Here is a 7,389-nt window from a genome sequence, read left to right on the forward strand (position 1 = left end):
TTTCTTCGCAGCTACCTTCTTTGTACCTATGTTTTCCTTCCCAACTTCTGTGATGGCCCTTTTTAGAGATGTCCATTCCTCTTCAACTGTACTGCCTACTGCGCTATTCCTTATTGCTGTATCTATAGCGTTAGAGAACTTCAAACGTATCTCGTCATTCCTTAGTACTTCCGTATCCCACTTCTTGGCGTATTGATTCTTCCTAACTAATGTCTTGAACTTCAGCCTACTCTTCATCACTACTATATTGTGATCCGAGTCTATATCTGCTCCTGGGTACGCCTTACAGTCCAGTATCTGATTTCGGAATCTCTGTCTGACCATGATGTAATCTAATTGAAATCTTCCCGTGTCGCCCGGCCTTTTCCAAGTATACCTCCTCCTCTTGTGATTCTTGAACAGGGTATTCGCTATTACTAGCTGAAACGTGTTACAGAACTCAATTAGTCTTTCTCCTCTTTCATTCCTTGTCCCAAGCCCATATTCTCCTGTAACCTTTTCTTCTACTCCTTCCCCTACAACTGCATTCCAGTCGCCCATGACTATTAGATTTTCGTCCCCCTTTACCATTATCTAAACTAAACTAAACTTCGTCCGAACAGGCCATGAAGGCCTAACGGTACCGACCGGCCGTCGTGTCATCCTCAGTCCACAGGCGTCACTGGATGCGGATACAGAGGTGCATGTGGCCAGCACACCGCTCTCCCAGCCGTAAGTCAGTTTCCGAGACCGGAGCCGCTACTCCTCAATCAAGTAGCCCCTCAGTTTGCCTCACATGGGCTGAGTGCATCCTGCTGGCCAACAGCGCTCGGCAGACCGGATGGTCACCCATCCAAGTGCTAGCCCAGCCCGACAGCGCTTAACTTCGGTGATCTGACGGGAACCGGCGTTACCACTGCGGTAAGGCCGTTGTCTCGGAACCATTAGGGACCGTTCAAAACCATCTGAAGAAATCTGAACGTGATGCAGAGCAGCAGGTAGTGCTCGTGCTTTCTCAACCCTCCATTTCGCTTCCTCCCCTTGCGTTATCATGGTGCGGGGACCGTAGGGATGCGGGAGAACGTGTGAAAGAGTGCTGAGCATTTTGTGACTGTGATATGGAAGAGGATTATATTTATGGAGAATATGCCTATACCATTACTCGACGTGATGCAGTGCAATTAATGAAATTTGGATTCCCTCATTAAGGAAGCCCGAGGCGCTGGCAACATCTTTCTACGAGTCTACAGCTACGGTGACATGCTGGCGAGCGACTATATCTCAGTTGGTCCCCACTCAGATTTGTAGATTGACAGTTCAGTAAACTGAACTAAAATCTGTTCCCTGTCTTGAATTATAAGCTTGAGTCACGAGTCATTCTTGCTTCTGTATTTAAATGTCTAAAGAATTAGTAAAAAATAATTTTTCTCTTCCTAATTTGGCCAGCTTGGCTTCTCTTTCCCTCTCTTCCCAGAATCTCTTCATTCTTTCGCATCTTTTCTTTCTCTCCTCCTTCGAAATGTAATGTCTGGATTTTCTCATTACTGATTTCTCTTCAAATGATTTTATGCTGTTGACTTTCTCTCTGTTTCGGATCATCTCTAGCGCAATGCCAGTTTCATGCTCATCTCTTTTGCCCTCATCTACTCACTTAGAGTGTGGTTTAACCGAAAATATTTTTGCTCAGTCGTGATAATCCATTCTTCCTAGGTTTCTATAAAATTTTAGCCGTCGTTTCCGCGTTGTGCGTTGTTTTCTGTGTACCTGTAGAGCTCCTCGTTTATCAGGTTCTTCCAATCAGTAGTCTTCTGAGGTTCCAAAATTTTCCTGAGAATCTTCCTTTCCTTCTTTTCAGATTCTGCCAACTGCCCCTTTGTATTTAGTCTAAGACATTTCGAAACATAGAGACCTTCCGGTTTTATAACTGAATTATAGTGTCTGATTTTGGTTTTGTAGGATATCGCTCGTTTGTTGCGTCTGTTCTGTATTAATTTGTAAGTAAGGTCTAATGTTCTGCCTCTTCTTTTGACTGCCTCTTTATACAGTCCATTGGGCTGGACCCATTCTCCTAAGTATTTAAATTTATCCGTCCTTCTAATCTTTACATATTTTACCTCCAAGTATTTCTCTCATTGGTGTCTCGTTTCCATATTTCCGTCTTTTCATATGAGACTCTGAGACCAGTTTTTCCAGTCTTGCGCGTCTTTCCAGTTTCTGCCTAAAAGGGCACTGTCATCGGTAAAAGCTAAACACATGATTTTCCAAGTTGTTTCCTGTCTTCCCAAGGAGTATTCGACTTATACTTCCAATTTCAGGGCTCTTTCCAAGGTTCTCGTTATTTTCTCCAGGATGATATTGAAGAAAACTGGAGGTAATCCGTCTCTTTGCCTGATCCCTATCTTTATTTCAAAGGGCTCAGAGATTTCTCCAAAAAAGTTAACTGTTGAGATGATGTCTGTCAGGATTTCTTTCAAGTGTCCCTTTTTACCTCGTCTTTCTATCAGTTGCGTATTCCTCTAAGACGCTGTTCACTGAGTCGAATTGCTTTTAGAAGTCGGCAAAAATTACCTCTGTGTTCTGGCTTCTTATTGCTCTAATTCTCAAAATGTTCTTGAGATTGAAAATTTGTTCCATGCATGCCCTGCCTTTTCGGAAACCAGCAGGATATTCTCCAATAGGGTGATCAGTCTGTTCATCAACTCTTCTCGACATTACTTAGTAGATTACCTTTTCATCTGCCTTTTTTTTATGAAGAAGGTTTATACGCAGGTATTTCCAGACTGTCGGTATGTTATCAGTTTTTCATGTTTCTATAAGGTGGCGTATTCTGTCTGCAGCTGGTTGCTCGCCAATCTTGCACAGTACTTGCCAACCTGTGCAGTTAAATTTAGATATATTTTGCCACTACATTGCACTTGCACAGAGGGCATGGTTAATTACTTTCGCTACAACTAGTGTGATTGCGAGCATATGAATACAATGTAATTGTGCTGAAGCGAATGTAAAAGTGTTTTCGATCTTTTGGCCTTACTGCTATGTTCTATGTGCAGTTATATTGCAGCGTTGTGAGTAAATCGGCGTTGTGGGTCAGCATTACAAAAACCTATGCTCACTTAAATTGCATTTTTGTGGACGTGATTTACGAAACTTGTTTGCTTTGTTTTTGTATGTCTTTGTGCGCAGTAGTCTCGAAGGGATAATTTTAAACGAGTTTTTGTGTCTTCTTGTGTGATCACATACTGGGATAGAGCCACAATGAGTCCAGATATTAGCTTCTTTGCATTCCATTTCTAATTTTTGGGTGATAAATCGAATAAAATGTGTGACACTGCACTACAATAATTATTATTGATTTAAGACCATTAAGGAGCGCTTATGACTAGTTCTTCTTCGATGCTCTCTTCCGTTCCCAATGTCTCTTGAGCTCTGCTGATAATTTCTCCTTCCTCTGCTGTGAAAGGGACTTCCGATGTTTAGGGACTCTAGGAGGTGGGGGTCAAAGACTCTACCATAGCACAAAATTTGCATCGATCTTCTACCTCAAGATCAGAGACCCCAGCTGAATCCAAGTCCTTTAGTACTTCATTAAGCCACAGGCTTCCAGTCTTGTAGCTTTTAACCAATGAGAAGATCATCTTGGTAAGCCTATTGTTGTTCGTCCGTTGTAGGTGCCCATGGAACTTGAGCCTCTTACGCCGCATACTGGTGTTGGCTGACTCAAACTGTTGATACAGTTCAGAATTAGACTTCAATCGGTAGGTACCATCTGAGAGCAATCTCGGGCCATAAATTTTTCTTTCGGCTTTCTCCATGTCATCCATTGTGCCTTTTCTGTTCATCAAGAGGGTCTCTGCGGCATACAGAAACTGTGGTCTGACAGCAGTTCTGTAATGACAGACCTTAGCATTCTTCGAAATGCACTTCTTACCCTGCCGTGGTGGCCGAGTGGTTCTATGCGCTTCAGTCCAGAATCGCGCTGCTGCTACGGTCACAGGTTCGAATCCTGCCTCGGGCATGGATGTGTGTGATGTCATTAGCTTAGTTAGGTTCAAGTAGTTCTAAGTTCTAGGGGACTCATGACCTCAGATGTTTAAGTCCCATAGTGCTCAGAGCCATTTTGTGGAACACAACAAGCTCTTTATTCACATGAAGTGTTGAGTGCTATTGACAAGGAATTTCTTCGGATCGGTTCCGTATTTCTGGACTTCCGGAAGGCTTTTGACACTGTACCACACAAGCGGCTTGTAGTGAAATTGCGTGCTTATGGAATATCGTCTCAGTTAATTGACTGGATTTGTGATTTAATGTCAGAGATGTCACGGTTCGTAGTAATTGACGGAAAGTCATCGAGTAAAACAAAAGTGATTTCTGGCGTTCCCCAAGGTAATGCTTAGGGTCTTTGCTGTTCCTTATCTATATAAACGATTTGGGATACAATCTGGGCAGCAGTCTTCGGTTGTTTGCAGATGACGCTGTCGTTTATCGACTAATAAAGTCATCAGAAGATCAAAACAAACTACAAAACGATTTAGAAAAGATATCTGAATGGTGCGAAAAGTGGCAGTTGACCCTGAATAACGAAAAGTGTAAGGTCATCCACATCAGTGCTAAAGGGAACGTGTTAAACGTCGGTTACACGACTGAAGACCTCAGATGTTAAGTCCCATAGTGCCTAGAGCTATTTGAACCATTTTTCAGCACTTTTTGTTGTACAGATTGTGGTTCAAATGGCTCTGAGCACTATGGGACCTATCATCTGAGGTCACCAGTTCCCTAGAACTTAGAACCACGTATACCGAACTAACCTAAGGACACCACACATATCCATGCCCGAGGCAGGATTCGAACCTGCGACCGTAGCGCTCGCGCGGTTCCAGACTGAACCGTTCGGCCCAGATTGTGGGACAGATGGTATGCTGCGTTGAGTTTGTTACGCCTTTCTAAGATGGAGGTGTCGTCTCTACCTTTGGGGTGGACCCATTTACCAATAATTATAATTTAAATCTGAGACATTTTAGAGTTACTATAATGCGGTCATCCTTTAGCTTGTGGTAATTAAAAGACAGACTTTTTAAAGATTCCTGTATTATTTTACGCGAAGATGACGACCTACCCTCGAGACGCTTCCCTTGTTTTGTGACCTTATTACGAATTTTACCCTCATAAAGCCGACTTATAATCTTTTACTGAATTTCTGTCTTACTGAAAGCTGCCTGTAGCATCAGAACGTGGGGAACTCCAGGTTTAAAATTCTTCTTCCTGAGGCCAAACTCTTCCGGGAGGCTTTTCCTCTCTCTGAGCAAAGGGGAGCGCACAAAGCCGGGGAAGAGGGCCTCGTGCGAGCGCCCGCCCTTGGCAGAAGCAGAAGCACTTCCGTTACGTCAGCGTCAGCGAAAGAGGGGAGCGTGGCCGCTCCGGCAAGGGATGCACGTGCGTGACGCAAACAGCAGATCAGGCACGGGGCGAAAAGGGTTTGGAAGATTTGGGCACAACGTCCATAGTGACGTCATTGGGGACGGAGCACAAGCTCGGATTCGACAAGGCTGAGGAAACTGACAGCATACTGTCCAAATGAATCCCCACAGCATTCGTTTTAAGAGGTTTACGCAAACCATGAGAAACAAGCTGCGATATCGTCGAGAAAAAACAGTGACCCGTGTATGTAATAAGTTGCCTTTAATTTACGTCTATGGTCACAAACTTTTTGTTAACAGATTACCGGTTTCGGTCTTTAATGACCTTCATCAGATCTGTAGTGCATTAGGACTGCAGTAAATTAGGACTTTGTTTTTATGAAACAGATCTGATGATTGTTATTAAAGACCGAAACCGGTAATCTGTTAACAAAACGTTTGTGACCATAGACGTAACTTAAAGGAAACCATGAAAAATCTACATGGGCCGGGTAGATATCTGAGAAAGCCGCTTTATCCAGAGTTTAAGTCCATTGTCGTAACTACAGCGGCAAACGGCTCTGTACTAGCAAATCAGCTAAAGATGCTCAACAAAGCAAAAGCCACAGTGTCTGATAGGATACTTACACGATTTTACCTGGAGTATGCGAAACAGCTTTCTCCTTTTCTATGATGTCCACCACAGGTAACGCCTTGTCCCTGTTCCCCAGGATACGTCTCGGCCAGCAATTTCTGGACAGTCACAGAGCGTGGGATTATTAGTGGTTGTGTTCCAGTGTTAAGGAGCCGCTTACTGCGTGCATTTCGTCATGGGGTCGGATCAGTAAGTGCCAAAGTGCAATGTAGATACTCAACAAGCTGCAGCGGAGGACGCTACAGACTATTTATGACTGAAGTTCTGAGAGCATAACTTCGTAGAAGAATTAACCAACATTTTGCTTTCTTCCAAATACATTTCATGGGACGATAACGACGGGAAAATCAGAGATACTAGAACTCGTATGGGGGCTTGCCACTAGTCGTACCATTTGTATATGGAAGAGGATTAGGTGGTGGTTCCGAAAGTGGCGTCCATCACACACAGTACAGTGGCTCACAGATTAAAAATATAGATATACACTGATCAGCCAGAACATTATCACCACCGACCTACTATCGATATAAACCCGTCCGGCTGACAGCAGCTTCACCTGGCGGTGAATGACTACTAGTCAGTTGTCGTGGTGTTGGACAGACACCCCTCATTACATATGTCGAACGTCATAGGCGGGGCAGACTGGTAAAACAGGACACGCGGCGAACTGTGGCGGAAGTAAAATCAGGTTTTAATGCTGGACAGCACCGCAAACTCCTAACTGTGGGCCTCTGAAACTGACGACCCTTGCTCGTGCCAATGTTAACACCACGACCAGGAGCTAAGAATGAAATGGAGATGTGACCAAGGCACTGGACGTTAGCACAGTGGTTCCATGGTCTGATGAATCCCATTAATTTCTTCATTATGCCGATGGGAGGGCGTGACACCGTCGTCTTCCGGGGAACAACACCTCCTTGACACCTCTACTGCGGGGCTGTGGCTCCGTTATGCTCTGGGGAACATTCACGCGGGCACCAATGCGTCCAGCAGAGCTTGTACAAGGCGCCATGACGGCCGAGGAGTATCGTACACTGGTTGCAGACCACGTGCACGCCTTCATGACGATCATGTTTCCCGACGGCAGTGGCAATTTTCAGCAAGACAATGCGCAATGTGAGAAGGCAAGGAGTGTGGTGGAGTGGATCGAGGAACACAGTGGGGAGTTCCAATTAACGTTCTGGCCCTCCAACTCGCCAGATCTGAACCCCATCGAACTCATGATCGAACATGGCCTCAGAATTCATTGCCCCCCTCTCCGGAATTTACGGGTGTTAGGTGACTTGTGTGTGCAGATGTGATGCCAACTCTCTCCATCGACCTCACTGTTTCCATGCTACGACGCATCGTCGCTTTTATGTG

At 44.6% G+C, this 7,389-nt stretch overlaps 1 pseudogene; it reads right to left on the reverse strand.

Annotated features, from left to right (window-relative positions):
* Window positions 1-796: 796 nt before the first annotated feature.
* On the reverse strand, window positions 797-914 carry LOC124555759 (annotated as a pseudogene).
* Window positions 915-7,389: the final 6,475 nt, after the last annotated feature.

This window comes from Schistocerca americana, chromosome 1 (assembly GCF_021461395.2).
Source record: "Schistocerca americana isolate TAMUIC-IGC-003095 chromosome 1, iqSchAmer2.1, whole genome shotgun sequence".
NCBI classification, from domain to species: Eukaryota; Metazoa; Arthropoda; class Insecta; order Orthoptera; family Acrididae; genus Schistocerca; species Schistocerca americana.